The 23,329-nt window shown below is 41.9% G+C and overlaps 1 protein-coding gene across 1 annotated transcript in view; it reads left to right on the forward strand.

Moving 5' to 3' along the window:
* Positions 1–1,627: 1,627 nt before the first annotated feature.
* Positions 1,628–23,329, forward strand: part of PAQR8 (progestin and adipoQ receptor family member 8) — a 44,629-nt gene continuing 22,927 nt past the window's right edge. The window contains exon 1 of the mRNA XM_072642445.1: positions 1,628–1,900. The gene's annotated coding sequence lies outside the window, so the exon portion shown is untranslated. The remainder of the gene's footprint in view (positions 1,901–23,329) is intronic.

The raw sequence follows: 23,329 nt of genomic DNA on the forward strand, positions 1-23,329 counted from the left end.
ATTACAATGCTACCTCTTCCAGGAAGTCTTCTTTGTTCTCCTTCCTCTAACCCACCCCCTCCTAAAAAAAAAAAAAAAAGAAGAGAAAACCCTTGGATATAACCTCATGAGCTTAATTAAACATGTTTTTCTGCAGTATAGTTAATATTAAATTATAAGCTCCTTGAGGACAGGAACTTTATCTTTTCTACATAGACTATAGATTTAGAGCTGGAAAAGATATTGTAGGCCATCTTAGTCTGAGGTCTTATTCTAGGCTCTGCCCTTGCTATCAGTGTGACTTGCCAGCTCCCTCGTTTTACAGGTGACACCCAGATCAGTAAGGTGACTTGACCATAGTCATACATTTAGTAAGTAACAGGGGCAGGATCTTAGAGGCAAGATTTGAAGAGGGCCTCCAACCTCAAAGCCAGTGATTACACTTTCCACTGTACTAGCAATTTCAGGAAATGTTTGTCAGGTTGAAAAACAAGAGGAAAGGTATGTATTTTTAATGTGAACAGGGATTTATATGTAGGGTGACTATAAATAGGAATGTCTGTGATGTCTGGTACCTGACTGAATATGGTGTGAAGTTTCATAGATATAAAACTGGAAATGATCTTGGAGATCATCTAGTCCAATCCTCTCATGCTAAAGATGGGGAAACTGAGGCCCAAAGAGGTGGCATGGCTTACCCCAGGGTTACACAAGTTAGTAAGTAGCAGAGCTGTCATTTGAACTCACCCCTCAAGTTTAATCTTTTCTTTCCTCTGTACTGTTACACAAGCCAGATGACCGGGCCTGAATAAATGAGCCTCCTTCCCCCCAACCTCCCCCATACATATACACACACATGCCCTTTTTTCTGGTGGTATTTGGAATGAAGGAATGAGGGAAATGTGCTCAAACACACACATACTGACACACCCTTTTCTTCTGGTGGTATTTGGAATGAGGGGAAAGTGCTCAAATATACAGTGCGCAAACTTGATTCTATCTTACATAGGAAGACTCCAAGAGTTGGTTTAGAGGGGCTATGCCATTTACTAGCCCTGTCGCCATGGGAAAGTAGCTCAACATCAGTCACTACACTTTCTTAGCCACAGTTCCCTCCCCTGTCAAATGGTCATAACAAAAAAAATAAAAAAAAAAAACCAAGACCAATCCATGTCCTAACTATTTCAGCGGTGTGGCTGAGCATAGTGGCTTAGAAGAAAGAGCTGGCCTCCAAGTCTCGGGGTGCAAGACCAGCCCCTTGCCGTGTGATACGGGACAAGCTGCTGAACGTCTAAGAGATGAAAATATCCCCATCAGCAGCTTCCGATGTAAAAGCCCATAAATGCCGCCCCCCCCCCATGGTACCTGGGGGAGAGGCTGCCCCCGGGGGGCACTTTGTACGCTGCAAGCCCAAGCAGAATCTTACTTTACAGAAGGAGGTGACAAGTTGGTGCGCTGTCCCTCTCTCGGCGCCCAGAAGGGGCTGAGTGAGGGAAGGAGGAGAAGGAGCCCCTGGGACTGGCTGTCAGCCAGACTGACAAACAGCCAACTTCCTCCTCCTCCTCCTCCGCGAGCGTAGCGGTTGTGGGGCTGGCTTACTGGTGTCAGCGCCCCCTCCCATCCCACTGCCGGCCCCCCACTGGTCTCTGGGAAGGAGGAGGAGCCCGATTGACCCCGCCCTCGCCAGGGTCCCCTCCTTCTGTCCCGGCTGCCAGGCAGCAGCATCCAGTATCCAGTCCCTGCCCGCTGCAGGCGCGCTCTGTGCCCGGGGAGCAGCGGCGCTGCCCGGCGGCGCGGGAGCCAGGAGAGCGGCTGGACAGGGCAGGGCAGGGCAGGGCTGGGCAGGGCTGGGCTGGGCTGGGCTGAGCCCGGAGCTGGGGGCTCCCTGCTGCTGCTCCCGCCTGCCTGCCTTCCTGCTGGGGTGAGTCTTGGTAGCTTGTTGCTCGCGAAGTAGCGGGGGGGAGGCGGCGGGGGGAAGGGCATCCCGGAGATATCGGGGAGCACCCAACGGGCACGGGGGAGGGAGCTAGGACTGAGCTTCTGTTGGGGGGACCCCAAGTTCATTTAGGGGGAACGCCCTGGGCAGGGGCAGGGGGCAGGGAGAGGCAGGGGAAGAGGCCACAGAAGGTGCATGAAAAGTAGCAGCTGGGTGAGGGTACGGGAGGGGTGTGGCTCCTGGGGAAAGAGGGAAGGGGTTCGTTGGAGGGTGGACCTGCATAGAGTTTGTCTGGGGGGCAGTGTTGGGGGGGCAGGGAGTTGACGTTGGAGGTCCCTGGAGCAGAAGAGGTCGAAGTATTAAGACCTGGAAACTTAAAAGTGCGGAGGTGGGCAGGACTCTGCCGTGACCGAGTCACAGTTTTCACCAAGGGTAGGGGCCATGGGGTCCGCAAGGCAAGGAGTTACTTCATGTGACTAGCCCGGGAAGAGCCCAGGTAAGGCGAGGAGCCTAGAGTATCTGGGAAGGGGCCGTCTACTTTTTTCTAGGAAGGGAGGATCCCACTGCACCAGTCGAGTCCCTCCCTGCCTACTCAGGACCCGCCGGCCTCCTCCCCCACTTTTCTCCCAAAACCCGGTTCTAACTTGGTCTTTCCCCTTGTTTTTACACCGTAGTCAGAGCCAGTTTAAGCTGTGAGCTTACTCGGAGTCAGAGAGATGGACCAGAAAACCTCTAATCTCCAAGTGCCACTGGAGATGGGAACTGTCACATTAGGAGCATCCCACTTTCGATTTAGAAATACATAAATACAAACACCAAAATATCTTAGATAATTTCTACCTATCTTAGGTAGTTTTGCAAGCCCTTCCCCTTATAATTCCACCTCGAAAATGAAAACTTTTTTGGAAAATGTCTTTCATAAACAGATTTGATTGTGAGCAAGTATATGTAGACATGGTGTAATGGATCTTGGATCTTTGGTGTAGGAGAACCTGGGTTCCATTTCAAGCCAAGCTACTTTTTATATGTCAGACAAGCCACTTAACCTTGTAAAATGTGTATTAGATAAGGGTGAAAGACTGGATCTGTGATTTCATTGCTGTAGGTAGCTCCTGGGTCCTTATTTCCTCTACTGCAGAAGGCCAGCACCTGCTACTTGTAGTCTTAGAGTTGCCTAGAACACTGTGAGATTAAGTATTTTCCTGGCCAACATGTGTCTGAAGCAGGGCTTGAAAACAGGTCTGTCTTCCTGGCTCCAGATCTCTCTACAAAGATACTTTGTAAATGTCTATACAGTCAATTGTTAATATGCACATGTGGATTATCTGTATCTTAGTTTTGATCCTGACTCATCTTCTCCCCAGTGGGGAACATTCTTTGAGGTTCCTTCTCTCCACATCCCAATCGTGTTATTTTAATAATCAGTTTAAACACACCATAATTAGGAAGTTAAAGCTAAAGAACAGTCCTATACATATAGCATTCGAAATCAGTCAAACAAAATTAACTATCCATTTTTTGAATTTTTCATGACACTGCTCCAACATGGTTGATTGAGATCATAGATTCAGATCAACCTAAAGCTGACTGTATATTCAAATGGATTGTCCTTGTCCAGCTTTAGTACATTGTTCACAGACTGTATTCCACCACTCACCAGCTATATCCTGGGTTACTGACACTGAGAGCAATCCTGGGCGCTGGTCTGGTCAGGGTGGGGCACAGACCAAGGAATGAATGACTGGGAATTGTGTGTATGTCTAAATCCTTTGGATTGCCTGTTTTTATTAACCACATTCCTCCCCTCCATAATTTGAATAATCAAATGTGTTCCCTTCCTTCTTTCCCTTCTTTCTTGACCCTCTTGCCTTCTTCTTTGTCTTCTCTCTCTCTTGTTTCTTTCTGTGTCTGTCTCTTTGTCTGACTGTCTGTCTCTCTTTCCTTTTCCCTTCCTCTCTTACCTTAGCACACAGGATTTGGCATCAGAGAAAACCCGTGATATTGACTGGATCATTTGATCTCTCTGGACTTCATTTGCCTTATAGATAAAATGTAGGTGCTGTAATAGATGGTTTCTATATATACAGTGTAAAATTGAACTTAGACTTTTAGGCCATGATAGATCAGGGTAATCATGTAATAAGTATGATTCTTTGGAGTAACAGGGTATGTACCCTGTTGTTAGCTCGTCATAGATTTAGAATCATAGACCCTTCATATTACAGATGAGGAAACTGAGATCTAGAGAAATCAAGTGATGTGCCCAGTCACACAGGTAGTCAGTAGTAGAACCAGGATTTGAACCAGGTCCTCTGACTTTTTTCACTTTACCACACTTGTATTTTCATATATCTTCCTACCACAAGTCTACTCCTCAGTCGTCTGACATTTTTGCAGCACCAGTAATCTCCCTTGGATAGTTTCTAGGTTATAGTAGAGGTGGGTGCTCCAAGATCCATTCCCTTGAATACAGTGAATGTTTTCCCAGTGTCTGACAGGTAGTAAGACATGAAGTTGGTTGTCAGAATCAGGAACATGTTGTCGCATGTTGAGCAATATAATGTGTTAAGGGGAAGTGGGGGCGAAATTTTGGCAATGTTTTTTCCCTGGAGGTGTGTCCCTGAAATTATTATTTTATTGAAATAATGGAAAAACATGATTTGCTTTACAAAAAGATATTTCGTAGATTTTGAGAGAATCATTCTATTTTGTTAAGCAAACCATACTGTGTCCAGTAGGCAGAATCATAATGCCACATCCAGGTTCTACTACCCTGAAATATCTATTCATTTGACTTTTTCTCATGAATTTAGTGCAAGAAGCATTTAAGTACCTGTTATATGGGGAACACTTATCTAGGCACTGGAGAAGAAACTTAAGGGAAGCATCCTGAGGTAGGGGGAAAATAGTGTTAATTTGGAGTCAGAAGACCTGGGTTTGAATCTTGACTTTGCTTCTTTACCAGGGGTGGGGAGCTTGCAACCTTGAGGCTGAAGGTTCCCCACCCCTGTTCTTTACTATCTACATGATCTTGGGCAAGTCAGTTCTTTATTTCTCTGAATCATGGTTTCTTCATTGATAAAATGAGGGGGAGAAGTAGAATGACAGCAACACTGGCTCTGGGATCAGAGCACCTGGGTTTAAATCAAGTGTCTGACTCTACTTTTGTGGCCTTGGATAAGTCTCTTAAACCCCCCTGGGCCTTAGCCCCAAATTTATGAAGACTGAGCCTAGATTCTTCCCATGGGCCCCTTCCAGCTCTAAATCTGTGATGATTTAGAACCTGTAATATAAATAAGTGTCACTCCAAGATCTGTGATTTCATGGGTGTAGACTTGAGGTTTATTGTTCAGTCACTTCAGTCATGTCCAATTCTTTGTGACCCTTTTTGGGGTTTTCTTGGCAAAGATATTAGAGTGGTTTGTTATTCCTTCTCCTGCTCATTTTACAGATGAGGAAGCTGAAGCAACAGAGGGTGAAACGATTGCCTAGTCACATGACTATTAAGGATCTGAAGTCAGATTTGATCTCCAGAAGAGGACTCTTTCTGACTCCAGGCTTGGTACTATATATGCTGTGCCACCTAGCCACCCTCTTGATGTGGATTGCACCTTCCTAATTCTTTGAGAGTTTCATGAAATTTGGAAAAGTTAGATGACTTGACCATGATCACTCAACCATTCTCTCTTCCATCTATCTAGGCCCACATCCAGTTGGAGAATAGCATGACAGCCAATATAAAATTTTGCTAAGTGTCAAAATCAGGATTTGAACCCAAGCCTTTTGAATTCCATGAGAATGTAATGTTCCCATTTCCTTTCTACATGTAATACAAAATGTAACAAAACAAAACAAAATGTAAGGACTGAGGGAAGGGGAGGAGCTGCGTAGGCTCAAGAGGGCAAATCTAGATAAGGCACAGTTACATAGTAATACGACATTTTAAACAAACACATCAAAGCTTAGACATCCACATTCAGCATTATTCTCTTTCATTGTAGTCACTTTCAGAGACTTTTTCTGCCGATGCTTCCATTACCAAAACTGTGTTTCAAATTCTTCTTTTGGAATTGCTTTTTAGAATCTTGGATTTATTTTATAATATTATTATTATTATGTCATAATATATTATATTATATCATATCACATCATGTCATGTCATATTGTGTCATAATCATATTCTATTATCTTATATTACATTGCATTATTACATTAAATTACATTATATTAATTACATTACATTGTATCATCACATTATATTACATCACATTACATTATATTTTTATATATATTATAAATACAATAATAATTGTAACCATTTATTTGGTTACATGTCTTCTTTTAAGATGGATTTTTTTTTTAAAAGAGCCAAGAGTTCTTTGGAGCTAATGCTAGAAAATAAGGTGGGTAACCAAACTGGTTTATAAAATCAGTGTTGCCATAGAATAATGGGAATAATTTTCTAGTGTAGCTCAGGAACCAGATGTGAAGGTAATTGCAAAAGAGGATTTCCCCTAAGGATTTGAACAGATGGCAGCAGCATTACTGGAGTAAGTATATGGTTTGATCAATCAATCAGTGACAATCATTAAGTGCCTACTGTGTGCTAGGCACTGTGTTTAATGCTGGGGACACAAAAAGAGGTAAAAGACAGTCCATGCCTTCAAGGACGTTCTAATGAAGGAGACAACATGCAGCAAATATGGACAAAGCAAGCTACATACAAGATAAACAGGAAATACAGTTTGCTAAAGTGACTGACTACTTTGAAAGACATCTGACTGAACGAATATTTACAGGTCTACTTGGTAAGAAGCAGGATGCCCCAGTAGATAGAGGGCTGACTTCAGAGTCAGGAAGACCTTGGTTTAAGTCTTTCCTCTTAAACATATAAACTTGTGACCTTCGGCAAGTTACTTCTCCTTTCATTGCCCCCAGTCAACCCTTTGAATGGAAATTGCAGATAAATTACCCGTCTGTTGAGAGAAATATTAACTTATAGTCATAACCTCTTAGGGAGACATAGTTGTACAATGACTTCCATGAAGTCAAAAGACTTAGGTTCAGATCCCTTTGTTGGGACTCCAAAATAGCGATACTCGGGTCCTGCTCGAATCAGTTCAGCCCAAGCCTTCTTTCAACTAAAGACAAGGTTCATTAGAAAACCAGTCAGGGTGGGTGTGATTCTAAGAATCCGCCATATTGACCAGACTCTGAAGGAGGCTGAACATTTGTGATGCTTGTATTGACAAGCAGGCCAGGTTAAACCTGAGCCCCTTGGTGGAGGCAAGATTAATTATATGTAGAAAGACTACGGGAACAGAAATGGGGTCTAGATGGAATTAAGGAAGCGGAGGTCTAGGGTGGGGCCAGGTGCAGACAATGAAAGGGCAGCTAATTAGCTGGGGGGTGCCAACTGCAAACACCAGGGACTTGGGCCATGTAGGAAAGTCCAGAGGTTTTTCCTTTTTGGGGTCCAGATCCCAAAGACATGGTCTTTTTCCATCCCCATCCCCATCCCCATCTCAGATATTTTTTACCTGTGCAACCTCAGGGACATTACTTACCTTTCCTAGCTTCACATCCCTCATTTGGAGTTGTCTGGAATGTCCTCTAAGATCCCTTCTGAGTCCAGGTCAATGATCCTAGAGGGACATAGAGAAAAGAGTTTTCCTCAGTCTCCGTTCTGCATTCTGTCTAAATCAAACAATTCCCCTACTGTGCAGATATACACAACAGCTGAAAAAACAGACCACCAATATTGAGTGATAGGAAATCCATTCAAAGAAATACTTGGAGATTACTTAATGTACATTCCAGAGATTTTGGATGATAACTTATCTGGAGGCAGAGGGATGAACTAGATGATTTTTGGCGGTCTATTCCAGTCTCAGTATTCTGTGTTTCTCTGTCTGTCTTTTCCTTCATTTCCCTAACTATCATGAAATTTCAAGTTGTAAAGCTAACCACTTTGTCACTGTTCTTACTTCTGAAATTCCCTCTGGTTCCCTGAAAAATTTATCATTCTCCACAAAGTTCACATTATCTACAGGAACAATACATTCCCTTGGAAATCGGCCTTGCACACTGAAACAGGGACTGGGAACATTTTGTTTTCACCCTCATGGCCACCTACTGGTTTCTAAAGGGTGATCTTAAAAGCTGCCCTTTTTGAAATGCCATATTGAATGCAGAGGCTTTTCCATGGGACACATTTCTTAAAGGTATGATTACAAATTGGCAATGCCCTGCCATGGGAGTGAACATAATGGGAAGAGGGAATCACATTAAAAAGTTGCTTCTTCCAAAAAAAATAACTGCAGTCCCCTTGGCAGGCATTGAAAGAGGTGATTACAGTTTAATTGAAGTTTTTCTTTCTCTCTCTTTTTTTTAAACAATAGGGAACCATCACCAGAGCTTTGATTCTAATTCATTGCCTTAAATATCAGATTTAAAGCTTTAAAAGTTCTCCCAGTTTATGAGTGTCATTAATGGAATAAAGGACTTAAAAAGCTAGGGTGAACTTCTGGGAAAATATAATAAATTTCTTCATTGCATCTCTAAAGACCTGAGTGTAGTCATTAAACCAGTGATAATGGCCTCCACCATGCCTTTCCTTTCTTCTCTAGATGTTATACGTTGGAGAAAGTTCCTCTGTGGAGGAGGAATTCTTGTATTTTCTCTCTAGGATTATGATAGTCAAGGGCAATTTGAATTTCAATGCCCCTGAGTCTAATTTTGCTTTTTCTAGATTTTCCCTCAATTTTCTCACAGATGCTAATTTGATTGGACTCTCCAGTAATTTTTATTCAATTTTGGACATATTTTCTCCTTGAATTACCTTACAATTCTGTCGAAGGCCTTGCTGGCCTATCACATGCCTATATTATTTGTAGGTTATCACCTTCCTAGTTCTTTGCTCTGCTGCCTTTAAGTAGAGGTTTAAGTACTTATTTTGCCACCTTGCAACAATGTCCAAGGACACTCCTCTCCTATATTAAGCACAGATTCATTATGTCAGAATGCTGAGTTTCTTCATCTAAAGAAGGGACAATGTCAGGTCTATGACCTAAATCTTCCTTCTAAGATGTTACTAGTATAATATTACCACTTGGTTATTATACTTCTGCTGAGTTTAGATCCTAAGCCTATCTATACAGGATCAAAAATGTTGCTAGCAGGCTTTGGGGCCTGTCTTTCCCTTGGTATATAGGAAGAAATAGCCAAGAAAGAAGGAATGACATTCTTATTTCACCCTGCCATACTGTGCTTTTTTTCCATCTAGACACACAACTGGATAGAGAAGGTGATGATAGTCCATATTTATCCTTTGTCCAGAATGCAAGACCATCATGCCTAGGAATGTTTGTGTTTACCCCCTCGATCTAGGCTTTTGATTGTTCTGCTGTGATGGTCCCTATCTATGATCTAGAATGCTTTCTTTGACTGTATAATAGGCTTGGTTAGAGGTAGGAATGGATAGGGCAGAAGGCACTTTGCAATTTTTCTCTAATGTAAGTTCCCTAAGCAACATTTTTAGAAAGTTCACTTGCCCTTTGTTTATTCCAAAATTGACACATCCCAAAATGGATGCGGGGTGGGGGGGGCTGTTTGATCAGTGAGAAAGAGTGAGGGATCTCAAATTCAAAGGACCTGGATCCAATCCTATATCTTCCACTTATTGTCTGTATAACCTTGGATAGGTCATATAACTGTTGAGGCTCAGTTTCCTAAATTGCAAATGAGGGGATTGGAATGTATGACTTGTAAGGTCCTTTCCAGCTCAAAATCTGTAGTCCTGAGAGTTTCCAAGTCTAAAAGAGGGTCTTTTGCTCCTTTCTGCCCATTTTAGCTCTGTCTTTGCTTTTTGCACTCTCCCAGCTCAACTGAAGCCATGTGGGTAATTTTCACCTTTGACAAGCCGTGCTTAGGCAGACAGGATTACTTCTCTATTTCAGAGTGTAGAAGCTGTCCTTTGGTACCTTAGAGCTCATAAGACTTTGGGCTAGTAAAGATTTTATTGTTGTTGCTGAGTTGTTTATCACTTTGGGCTAGTAAAGATTTTATTGTTGTTGCTGAGTTGTTTATCAGTTGTGTCTGACTTGATGATTTCATTTGGGGTTCTAGTGGCAAAGATATTGGAGTGGTTTGCCAGATCACTTTAGAGATGAGGAAACTGAGGCATAGTTAAGTGACTTTTCCAGAGTCACACATCAAGTAAGTGTCTGAGGCTGAATTTGAACTCAAGAAGATGTGTATTCCTGACTCCAGCCCTGGCCCTCTATTCACCGTGCTACCCTAGCTACCCTAGTCCCTTTTTTGTCCTGTGGATTCCCCTTTGGCAGTCTGATGGAGCTTCTGCTCCCCCTCACAGAGTAACATTTTAAAATGCATATAATAAAATAATAGGATTACAAAAGAAACTAAGTATAATGAAATAGTTATAAAAATATTTTAACTAACAAATTCAGGGATCTCAGATCAAGAACCTTATAAAGTTCAACTCTCCCATTTTACAAATGAGGATGCTGAGGTGTCAACTCTAAATATTGCATGTTATTGAGTAGCTCCTAAATATTGAACTGTTGAAATAACAGAAACTATAAGTAGGAAGGGGTTTCTGCTTCCACTTGACTTTAGGCTTGGTCTGTTGGGGGCCACTTTAGTCCCTGTGTCCTCAAAGCATCAAGAGGTTCATGTCAGCCTGGGGCTGGGGAGGAGGAGGTGTAGATAAGGGGGCTGTGGGTCTTTGGCCCCTTTTCAATATATGTGGGCCTAGAGCCCTCTAGTGGTGAGGGGAGGATGTAGCTGGGTATTGACAAACCCAGTTCATTGAAAGACCTGCCCTTGAAATTTCTCCCAGGACCTGCGGAGTGTGTCTAGAGCAGCTCTTAAGGAGAGGAAAAGCACCAACTACAAACCCTTGGGGGTCTCAGTGGATTCCCAAAGGTTTGAAGACTCAAGAATTTCTTGCTCTCTGGAAGACATGTGGGGTCAAGGTCTTAAAATACTACCTTTTCACGGATGATTTAATAGGGACCCTGGTCTTCATTCCTTGATTGGAATCAGTCCTGAAAGGGGTCTCCCTAGTCCTCTCCCAATGACTTTGGAAGATCTCTTGATAGAAACAACGCTCAGTCTACACACGGATAAGCTCTTCCGATTTAACCGGAGTGTCTTTGTCATTTAGTGTGCTCAGATGAAAACCTCCATGTAATAATCTGGTGTTCTAATTTATGATTGGAGAACCATTTTAATTTTTTAATTTTTTTTATTGGAGAATCATACATCACATATATGATATGGTATTTAGAAAAGAGTTAGCTCCCATTAAAAATTGCTTAGTTAACTCCAAAGTATTAGTTTTATGAAAGATCAGGTCAAATCATTATTATTTAGTATTACCGATAACTTGGTTTCTGTACAATTAATCAGATCAATTAAAAAAAGTATTGATCAAGTACTTACGATCTGTCAGGCACTGTGTTAAGTATTAGGAAAACAAAAAAAGGCAAAATTTTGCTTTCACAGAACTTACATTCTAATGGGCAAGATAACATATACACATACATATGTGTATATGTATATACAGAACAGATTATTTGCTAGACATTTTCTTAGAGGTTTCATGATCATAGGACCATAGATTTGGAGATGATAGCAATCTTGAAGATCATCCAGACTCCCCACTCCTCCTCTACCCCGCACCCCCATTTTACAGATAAGGAAAATGAAACAAAAAAATGACATAACAAGGAAGTGTCTGAGGGAGGATCTGAACCCAGGTCTTCTCAACTCCTAAGTTCAGTGCTTTATTCACAGAGAAAAGAAACAACAACATAGAGAAGTCCATTTTATTATCACAGAAATATGAAATTGCTCTGCTTATGTATATTAAGCAAGCATTTATTCATTCAGCACTACGTTGTAGACCTTACACAAATATTGAAAGGAAATCTGGCTATCCAAAGAGTGCATGTGATCACATCACTTCTCGGTTTAAAAAAAACCTTCAGTTGCTCCCCATTGCCTCTTATAAACTCTTTAAAGTCCTGTACTATATGGTTCCAACCCACCATTCAGACCTTGTTTGAGACTCTGTGTTCAAGCCAAAATAGGCTCAAAACTCTCTATTCCCCACTTAAATACATTCACATAAGCAGTCCTTTCTTCTGAGTCCTCCAAGGCTCATCTCTTTGGAATGTTTCCCTGTCCCCCCTCTCTCTCCTATGCCCTATTGGTATTTTCTCCATTTGCAAATTACCTTGTTTTTACTGATCTGTGTACATGTTACCTAGCAGAATGTAAGCACCTTGAGGGCTGGGCTCGCTTCATTTTAAAATTCAGTGAGTGGCACCTAGCATGGGGTAGGTGCTTAATAAATGTTGAATTGAAATGCATACAAGTCTTATCATATTGTGGTAACAATGCTAAAAACTTGCCCCTTGGTAGTGCAGTGCTTGAGAATTAAGTAGCAGCTTATACACATCCACCTTTGATCCTTCTGTTGTATGGTTAGTACAAGTAGCATTGTCTCTATTTTGTAGTTAAGGAAACTGAGTTTTGGTGCTTTGCCCAAGATATACAAGTAGTAAGCAGCAGTCAGGATTACTCAGCTTTCAGTGTTCCTGCCACTACACCACACTATATCAGTGTGGCTCAGGAAAATGAGCACTGGATTTGGAGTCAGAGGGAAGGACAGAAGGCTTGAATCCTTGACTCTAACACCACCTCTGAGATTTTGGGGTACATCACTGAAACTCCTTGGACTTCAGTTTCCTTCTGTGTAAAATGGAAGGAGTGTTTGAGGTCCCTTTTAGCTATGATACTACCCCTGCCATTTATTTACTCTGTGTGTGTTGTTTAGTCGTTCCAGCCCTTTCTGACTCTTGGTTGACTCCATTTGGGGTTTTCTTGGCAGAGATACCAGAAGGGTTTGCCATTTTCTTCTCCAACTCATTTGACCAATGAGGAAACGGAGGCAAAGCATCTAGTAAGTGTCTGAGGTTAGATTTGAACTCAGGTCTTCCAGACTCCAGGCTGGGCACTCTATCTACTAGGTCACTTAATCGTCCCTTGGACAGTCATTTAACTTTTCTGAGCCTCAGTTTTCTGTTCTGTAAAATGAGGAATTTGGGCTAGGTGACCTCTAAGTTCTAAATATATGAAATGATACAAAGCCAGATCTCTCCCCTCCCCCATATTGAGTCATTTCCTGACCATGTAACAACCCCTAAGCTGTGCTGTGTGTGTGTGTGTGTGTGCGTGTGTGTTCGTCCTTCGTTGCCGAAGAAGACTATGCCATCAGAGAAATAATGACCAGAATTTGTGTAATTGGGCAGGGTATTTTTTAGATATCTAGGCGGGGGGTGGGAGTGGGGGGTTGGTTCCTCTTTCGAGGGATAGACAGTATCTGTGGGTTGGTAGTGGTACCTCATCCCTTCAGGATAGTGGTGCCCCCAATTTAAGAAGTCAAAGTCAAAGGGTAACGAAATCTGCTCTTTGCATAGACATTTTTCAGCTACGTCCTTTTTCCTGTTTGGGCTGAGTTTTTTTAATGAGTTTGCTGCGAAATGAGCCTTTACATTAAAGTCTGGTTCCAGGAAATGCTGGGAGGGGAGGTGAAAGCCAAGTAACTTGAAGAAATCAGAAGCTGACACCTGTGTACCTAGTTGTCTCCCGTATAGCAAGGCTTCTTAGAGGGTGTCCACAGCCCATTGAGGATAGAGTTCTCAGGGTCCATGAACTTGGATGAAAGAAAAAAATATTATTTTTATTGGTCTCCTTGCCTTTTATTTTGTGCATTTACAAGCATTCCTCTGAGAAGGAACCTATGGACTTTATCAGATTGCTGAAGGAGTTCAGCATACAAAGAAAGGTTAAGAACCCCTGCCATAGTCTTTCTCTAGGAAAATACAATGTATTTAGGTGAGCTCTATTCCTATTTGTTTTCTGAATTTATATTCCTAAAATCATTCCAAAGAGAGGATGAAAAGGGAGAATGTGTACCAAGAAGAAGATAATGTAAAGACAACAGCAGGAATGTAATGACTCTTTGCATTAGAAAATGTAGATTTCCCACTCCCCCCAACTCCCTCAGCAAATCTAAATCTATCCCCTGGGAATCAGGAAGACCTGAATTCAAACCTGGTCTCAGACACTTACTAGCTGTGTGACTCTGGGAAGTCACTTCACCCTGTTCGCCTCAGTTTCCTCATCTGCAAAATGAGTTAGAGAAGGAAATGGCAAACCATTTCAGTATCTCTGCCAAGGAAACCCCAGAGGGGGATCACAAATAGTTGGACATGACTGAACAACAAGAACTTAAAAAAAAACATTAGGGTGTAAAATGACTTCCTGAGCCTTGGAGGATTGTAAATCACTGAAAACTGAGAGCTTCCTTCCTCTGCTAGTGGATTAGATGGGAAACAGTGCCTCCATAAAGGTGTGCTATACCATCAGACATAGTGAAGCACCCTTGAAGGAGGGAGATACTGTTTCTCCATACTGGGATTTGGTCAAGAGTATTCTCTAGGTGACCTGGGTTTTATGTCCATCCTGAATGATGTTCTGTTCTAATAGCCTGCCTCTGGGCCAAGTCTGACTCAGAGGGAATTATGCCACAGACTGAGTCACCATGACCTCTTCATTTGGCCTCTGGCAGCTTTCCATCTATCTGGGACATCATTCCTGCAGACTCTTTCTTGTTATAGAGAGTCAGCCTGAAAAATGGAAGTTTAGGAAAAAAGGGGGAGAGGAACATGCTTGAAATGTGAAATAGAGAAAACACATAAAAGTACAGGGAGCTGAAAGGGATAGGAGGAGACAACATGCAAGGGTGTCATGGAAGTCTGGTTCCTGACAAATGAACCGTGGATAAAGCAAAAGCTTACCTGTGAGAGCCCAGTGTCCTGGGGTAGAGTCCAAGATTCCATTGGAGGTGAAATGAGGATGATGATGGAGTGCAGGTGGCCTATGCTGGAGAGATCAATTGTGAACTGAAGAAGTCAGGCTTTATATGAAGGATGTGAGATTGAACTCCATCTTCATCAAAGAATGAATCTGTGATCTCATCAATTTAGGTACTTCCTCTGATAGTAGGGGCTACCCTGAATGATGCAGATTACAAAATAGGCCTTCTCATCTCATACAACTCTTATCCATGTTCTCCTTACAATGCCTTGCACATAAGGAAGGACGTTAATAAATGCTTTTTCATTCATTCGTTCATTCCTCGTGTGCATCCTCCGCAGGACATCCACCCAACATGCAGGAGAGCTAGATCTCTTGACATTGCATTGAGGTGTTCCTATGTCCATCCTCCATTTACTTTACTTACAAATATTATTTAATTTTTAAGACCAAGTTCAAGTCTCACACAGTGGAATTTGGATGAAGTGTCTCTACTTTTCTCTCTTCTCTGAGGTCTAAGAATAACTTGGAGGCAACTCTAGGTTTTCAGAGTTTATGACAACCCTCTGTAAACTCTGTGATTTTATGTTCATCCTGAATGATGATCTGTTCTTATAGCCTTGCAACTTTGATAGTGAGTCTCTAATAGGTCCTGCCAAACTGGAAATGCCTTGTATGTAGTTCTAGCAGGAAATTTTGCCTTTTGTCCAAGAACCAGGCCAGTTAAGTTCAGAGAACCTCCTCACTAGACAGTTGGACATAACATGGTGAATATTTTTTTTTTAGTTGTAGCAGTTCATGAAGATGTAGCACTCCTCTAGGATCACCACCACTATTAATCCCCTTCAGTTCTAGGGGCTGGGTTTCTAGGACTATCAGTCTTGAGCCTCTATCAGTGTATTCCTCATTAAACAATCAGCCAGTAAGTAGGCTTAATTAGCTTTTAGCAAAGACAGTTATTAAGATGGTATAGTAAAAAGTTGGTATAAAACATTTCCCCTAAAATCTGGGATACATACACAAATATAAGTCCATGGGGAGAATAGGATGAGGTTTAAAGTCCAGTGGTAGTGAGGTATATAAGTAGGGAACATGTATAACAAAAGGATATATCCCCACTCTTGGTCATGGAAGTCCTTTTCTCCATTTGTGGCATCGTCATGAAGGTCCCCCTTGGGTTTATCACCTGAGCTTCAAAGGTCAATGCCTTTTTAGAGTTCATAGCCCTTACTTCTCTGTCACATTCCTTAATGCTGCCACCATTCTTGGGGGACTATTTCTAAATTTGTGTGCCACCACTTTCACTGCCATCAGCCTTCACCGTTCTAGCAGTCGTTGCTCTTGTTGTCATTTAGCTCTTACTAATAGACATACTTCTAACAGGACTTCTGGATCTTCCAAACTCACAAGGTTGCCTGGACACTTCCATCTCAGAATATTTACTTATCTCAGATCAAGAAATAACAAACATAGGAGATAAAGGTGGCCAGGCGCTGATGGCCGCCATGGCACATTGGGAGATAAGATGGCTATACTCACCCCTGTCTCCAACTTAGAGTCAACTCAAAGTAGTCCTCTGTCTTCATTACCACAAAAATAAAGAGAATGATGAAGGGTGGGTCACCTGTTTTGTATGCCCACTCCATTCTGGCTTAGTAAGCCCTGAGTCATCATTTTTTTAGACTCTACAGCCAGTTAGAATTTTCATCTTGATAATACCATCCTTTCAGTCATGCAGGACTGGAAACAGGTTCATTCCAATCTTCCAAGGAGTCACTTGAATTGTAGCAGGCAGGGAATATCTGTTCATGCTTCAAGGACTGAACCACAACCCCCTACCCATTGTCCAGTCCATGACTATTACAAAGACCATATACTAAGGTATAATGAGGTTGTGATCTGTGGTGGAGGAGGGAATGACAATCAAAACCCAACACCTTGAAGTGTTGGATGTTATAGAGGCAGGTTAAAGGGGTATAATATGAGTAAAGGTGCCTAGGCAGGGATGAGCATAGTGTTTGCATGAAGTAATGAGAAGACTGGTTTGCCTGAAGCTGAGGACATTTGCAGAGCAGTGCTGGGGTAGTAAGTTTCAGATGGGGTAGAACCCAATTATGGAGGACCTTAAAGCAAGGTGGAAGAGTTTGCTTTTGAAGTAGTCAGTAATAGAGAACTATTGTCAGGGGGAGAAAGGGAATGAAACAATTAGAAATCCATTTGTATGTGGGGGGGAAGGGGAGTGAAATGATGAAAACTGTGGTTTAGAAAGATTTATTTGGCAAAAGGCAAGGGGACCAACCAGGTTGCTTAACAGGAAAGTGGAAGAGATGAAGGAGTAAAGATCCTGGAAATAGAAATGATAAAAGAAAACTGTCTTGTTGTGGGACAAATATGGACTAGAAATATGTATCTGGGATCACTTCTTACCCAGCATTATACTCCTACTTACTGAGATCTATCTGGGAGGGTGACGTATCAGAAGATAAGGTGAAGAGAAGCTCTGTTGAGGGGTCAAGGTCACTCCACCCCAATTAACATCATTTGTCACTTAGCAGCCCTAGAAAGCCCTGTCTATAAACACTCTGTGAAGTAATCCTTGACATTTGAATCCTCCCAAGGTTTGACACCTGAGATGATCTAGTTCTTCTTGACGTAAGAGCTCTCAAGTGACTGAGGTGCAGATGAGGTGAGCGAAGCCAGAGGTGAAACTTGGTTTGGAAAGGCTGGAAGCTTATACATATATAATGAGAAAATCTGCCTATAGGATAAAGTCCAAACTGATCAGTGTGCTATTTAAAGTCTTATATAATCTGTTCAACCCTACCTATCCAAGCTTATTTCCCACCCACCATTCCCCTTCCCTAATTTTCTACTCTTGCTAGTCACATTTCTTCACATTCTCTGGAACACATTAGGTCCATTTCTATAATCCCATGTTTACTTATATCATTTCCTCTCCTTCCTCCCACTCTCATCCCACCATCCTTCCCTATCCCTTGGGGCTATTAAAATCCTAACCGTCATCCAGGGTTCAGCTCAAGTCCAACTACTTCCATAATGCCTTTTCTGATTATTCTAGCCTAAACTACTCTCTCATTTCTTTTCCTTCTTTAGTACACACCCTGCTTTCTTATCTTCAAATCCAGTGCCATCCTGGACTGACCTCTGGGATTCAGAATGTTCTTTCATGGTATTTCTTCTTCAGCCTTAACATGCTCAAGTCTTATACTGCAATAGTACAGAGCATCCCCAAGAGATTGAAATTAATTCTAGGACAGCTTAGAGATCTGATTCCATTCCATGTTAGGATTTGGGAGAGACCTTAAGATCATAGATGGATGGATGGATGGATGGATGGATGGATAGATGATAGATAGATAGATAGATAGATAGATAGATAGATAGATAGATAGATAGATAGAGATAAAACACTTTTTAAGCTCTTGCTACATGTCAGATACTATGCTAACTTTTAGGGCTACAAATTATCAGTAAACAAGACAGTCTTTACACTCAAAGAGCTTCCATTCTAATCAGAGAAGACCACAGATAAAGGAGAGATGGAAATGGAAAGGGGAACATGGCAGCTGTTATGGAGGAGGAGAAACAATGGAATTGAGTTGGAAGTGAAACATGATGAGTATGCCTTCTGAAATAGTGGTCTGGGAAGGCAGACACCAATCAGGAGACTGGATCCTCAGAGTGATAGTTACTCTTGGATGAAAAGGCAATTGGTGAGGAGGAAGAAAAGACAGGATCACATCCATGGGCCTGTTCCTGGGATCAGTTAAGCCTCCTAGAAGTTCAAAATCAGACCACATCTTTAAGGGGCTACTAAGGGCTCTCTTCAGTTCTTCCTAATAAAACTTAAATGGTTGAAACCATCCTGGAGCCAAGCCAGTTTGGATCAGGGGAGTGAGGAACATTTGCCCTACTTTCTGGATACCTGGCATATGCCATCTTATAAGGGTGACATTACTTTTTTTAAGAGAACAGGGATACTCCATCACCTTGTTGCTATGTAAACATTATTTTTTGCCCACCTGCCATGTAGCATAGTGGGAAGACCTTGGGTAACTTCCCTTCTCCGGGTCTCAATTTTATTATCTGTAAAATGATTAGATCATATGATTTCTAAGGTCATGTATATAGAAAATGTAGAATAAATACAAAAAACCTGAGAAAAACAGAGATTAAGAGACTTTTCCAGGGCCGCATGGCTATTAAGTGTCAAAGGCCAGAGTTAAACTCAGGTCTTCTGCCTCTGCCCAGTGCTCTGTCCACTGAACAAGTCATTTAAGCTCACATCTAAGACTGAGCAGCAGATAAGGTATCTCATTGGTACAGGGAGTTTTCTAACTCAGGAGTTTCCTATGCCAACGAAATCACAGATTCAATGCCTATTGTAGGGATGGGGAACCTGCAACCTTGAGGTCACATGTAGCCCTCTAGATCCTCAAGTTTGGCACTTTGCCTTTGGTGAAGTTTGAATTCAGTCAAAGGGCTACACTTGAGGACCTTGAGGGCCACATGTGGCCTTGAGGCCACAGATTTCCCACCCTTGACCTATCCTTATCCTTGCTTATCTCAGCCTTGTGCCATTCCTGAAGTATGTGGATGGCATATTCCAACCAGGACTGTAGTAGTTCTTTATTTTGTAAAGGACTGCATTTTTCTATATCAAATTCCTAGTATTGGGGAACCCTTACAACAAATACATGTAGTCAGGCAAAACAAATTCCCACGTTGGCCTTGTCTGAAAATCTGTTTCTGTGTCTGCACCTCTATGTCAGATGGTGGGTACTGTGCTTTATCATTGGAATGAGACTTCTTTTAGAGGGTCAACTCATACAAGATCTGTAGACAACATACCAGCAAAATAGGATCAGTGTGTGTGTGTGTGTGTGTGTGTGTGTGTGTGTGTGTACGCGCACTTATGTGTACATGTGAAATGTACCTGAATGTGTCTTCATACCTGAGCAACTTGGCACTTTTTTCTCAGAAGTCTGTGAAAAGACCTGCTTATTCCCATTCAGAGGAGCTGGGAGACAAGGTGAGATGTGAATGTGTTAAATTTTTAATCTACATTTTGAACTGTAAGCTTTCAGATGATACTGGTACAGTGTAGGGAAGGAATCCTGGATCCTGTGTCAACAGAGGTGGGTTCAGGTTGTAGTCCTGTCTTTTTCCTGTCTATGTGATCTCAGACAAGGGCCTACCAGCCTCTTGGCCTCAGGTCCCTCATTTGTAAAATGAGGGAGTTGGAGGAAGTGATCTCTAAGGTCACGTACATATACAAATACAGTTGTCCTTTCTGCATCGAGACTTTCCGCCTTGTGGTTTCGATATATCTGAGGTCAGCATAAGAAATTAAATGGGAATGTTGAGGGAATTTTGTGGAAGCCACAGAGGCCAGCAGATAACACAGAAAAAGTTTAGAAACTCAAAATTGCATAAAATATATGTGTAGTATTGTATAATATCAAGATATTTTATCTTTTAACATCATAATAAATTTGGACTTCTTCTCTGGTAGGAAGGGAGCACCAAAATATTTTACCCAGATTTTTCAGAGCATGGGGATGAGGGTGCCATGCCCCTAACCCCTGTGATGTAGAAGGGATAACTATATATTAATAATAGCTACCAGCACTTATATAGTGCTTACTATATGCCTGATACTGTGCTAATCACTTTACAATTATTATCTCAATTTGATCCTCAAAGCAACCCTGGGAGGTAGGTACTGCTCTTATAATTCCTGTTTTACAGATAAGGAAACTGAGGCAAACAGACTTCATGCCTGGTGCTCTCTCTACTGTGCCACCTGCCCCAATAAATACAAGGTGGTTAAATATCAGGGAGATGGGGAGGGTATTAGAAGTTGGGGATCAGGAAGAGAGTCTTGTAGAAATCATTTACACTTCCATTTATTCACCTGTGAAATAAGTATAATCTCAGTCTCCTTGTGTGTAAAATGAAGGGATTGGAACCCATGACCTCTGAGGCTCCTTCAGGCTGTGACCTATGATCCTATGAAAATCTCAAAGTATGGTGCGTTATTATGGCCTTAGTGTCTCCCTGCACAGAGGGAGACTTGTAGGGGATATGACTGAATTAATGAATGGATGAAAAATGTAGTCCATCACTTTTTGTTGTTACTGTTCAGCCCTTTTTCAGTCATATCCGACTCTGTGTGGCCCTATTTGCAGTTTTCTTGGCAGAGATGCCATTTCCTTCTCTGGCTCATTTACATATGAGGAAACTGAGGCAAACAGGGTTAAGTGACTCGCTGAGGGGTTACACAGCTAAGTGTCTGAAGCTGGATTTGAACTCATAAAGATGAGTCTTTTTGATTCTAAGCAAAGTGCTCTGTCCACTGTGCCATCTAACTGCCCAAATTAATCACTTACTCTGTGCAAAGCCCTGTATTTAAGCGCTGGGGATCCAAATAGAAAAATAAGAGTCCCTGCTCCCAAGGAGCTTGTGTTCTAATGAGGGAGACTTTACTAAGGGGATTTTTCAGCTACCAATCAAATGGAAAAGTCCCATGGTCCTTAGGATGCCGAGGCAAAAGCAAGATGCCTCTCCTTACACATCATTTCCATGGATAAAATGCTATCATCTTCTGGTGCTGAATCATGCGACAGGGCCATAGACTTTGGTGGCAAGAACTTTCTTTTCCTCAGCAGCAGGGGTCACCATGGCATGGTGCAGGGACCAGGTACAGGGAAGACATTGACCTTATAGGTAGAGTAATTCTGTCTAGAGACTATCCTGAAACATGGCAGGAGCTTAGAACAGACAGAGCTCGAGGAGAATGTAGGCATCCTACTTCCATCAGCCACACATCCTGAACTGATGGCTAGGATATTATCCCATTCCCACTCCACCTACTTGGAGGATAATGTGGCTATTAGATTTCCCCCCATAAGACTGAAGAGTAATTCCTATTTCAATGTGTTGCAAAAAACCATCTTGGACTTGGTGATCATTTGGAATTTTGTTTTATTTTTCAGAAGCCTAGGAAATAATTTCTTCTGGATTCCAAAATCCAAGATCTTTTTTGTTTGGGTGCTTAGAGAAAAAAGGGAACAAACATTTATTAATTGCTTGCTATGTGCCAGGCACCATGTTAAGCACTTTACACATATTATCTCATTTGATCTCACAACAAACTTGGGAGATAAGTGCTGTATTTATCATCATTTTACAGATAAGAGGACTGAAGCAGGTAGACATTAAGTGGTTAGGTGACTTGCCCAGGGTCACCCAGATAGTGAATAGCCAAGCTGGGATTCAAACCCGTCCTGAGACTCTGAATCTGGTACTCATTCCACTATCCACAAAAATACTACACCTTTCACCTCCCTTGAAAATACATTTTTAGAAAAATAAGGGATTGCTACTAAAGTTTTTATAAACAGATTTCTAATTTCAGTATTCACATTCATCATATCTTCTGCCCCTATTAGCCATATGCCCAACAAAAACAATAAGGATGATCTCCCAAGACTTATAGCCCTTCAGCAGTAGAAACTCAAATGATCAGTCTTGGAAACATATTATCAAAATCTTTATTTTTCCAGAAGCTATTGCCATTTTATCTGCCGAATGAACTGTGTAAATTGGTCTGAGACTGGTACTAGATACTGTGATAGAGATAATTAGACTATGTAGACCTGGAGGAAATCTCCTAGTTTATTAGGTCTTCCTCCCTCCCCACGCCCACCCTCCAAGATTTATGAGAAAGTAGAGACAAGAGTCACATGAGATGAGATGAGAAGGGATGAATGGGTTGGAATCTGTACCCACACTGAGGAGGTAACAGATCCCCCAAGGTATCGAAATACGCTCCCGGTATGGAATCAGTGGAGGCAACTGGATAGCTTTAAAAGGTATTAAATCTCCTTGAGCATCTCTGGTAGCCCCAAGTGACTGGCTTTGAGCATTAATCACCTTCCCGCAGAGTGACAGAAAGTACTACTTGCATGACAACGTAGTGTAGAGGGCAGGGAGGTCATTGTCTATCCTTCTGAAGGTCTCTCCTTTAATCCTAGAAGTCAGGTTCTTTTGGATATGCGAATTTATATCTATATTGGGATTGGACCTGGGGAATAGTCATGGATATCTAGTCAACTGTGGTAAGTAGGGTGATTCAAGAGATAACCTTAGAGTCATCTCATCCAGCAATGCATAAGCTCGTAGAAGGGCTGAAGATTCTATGCCAAAACTAAAACTTCCCATATAGGTCCTAAACCTCTAATTCTCTGTCTCTGGGGGCTCCAGGAACTGGGGAGTGACCCTGATGTAGGCCAGCCTCATAATGCCTCTGTAAACTGAAAGGAAGTCCTTCCTAGCCAGCTGGAGTTTGGATTCGGGCCACTTGGATTGTGCTAGAAGTAAATTTGTTTCTAGTTTAGAAAGTTGAAACTCTAGGAGAAGTGCTGTTATACTTTCTACGTCCTACTCTCCATGTATGTGGAAATGATACATCAGGGA

This window comes from Notamacropus eugenii, chromosome 2, assembly GCF_028372415.1.
Source record: "Notamacropus eugenii isolate mMacEug1 chromosome 2, mMacEug1.pri_v2, whole genome shotgun sequence".
Taxonomy (NCBI): domain Eukaryota; kingdom Metazoa; phylum Chordata; class Mammalia; order Diprotodontia; family Macropodidae; genus Notamacropus; species Notamacropus eugenii.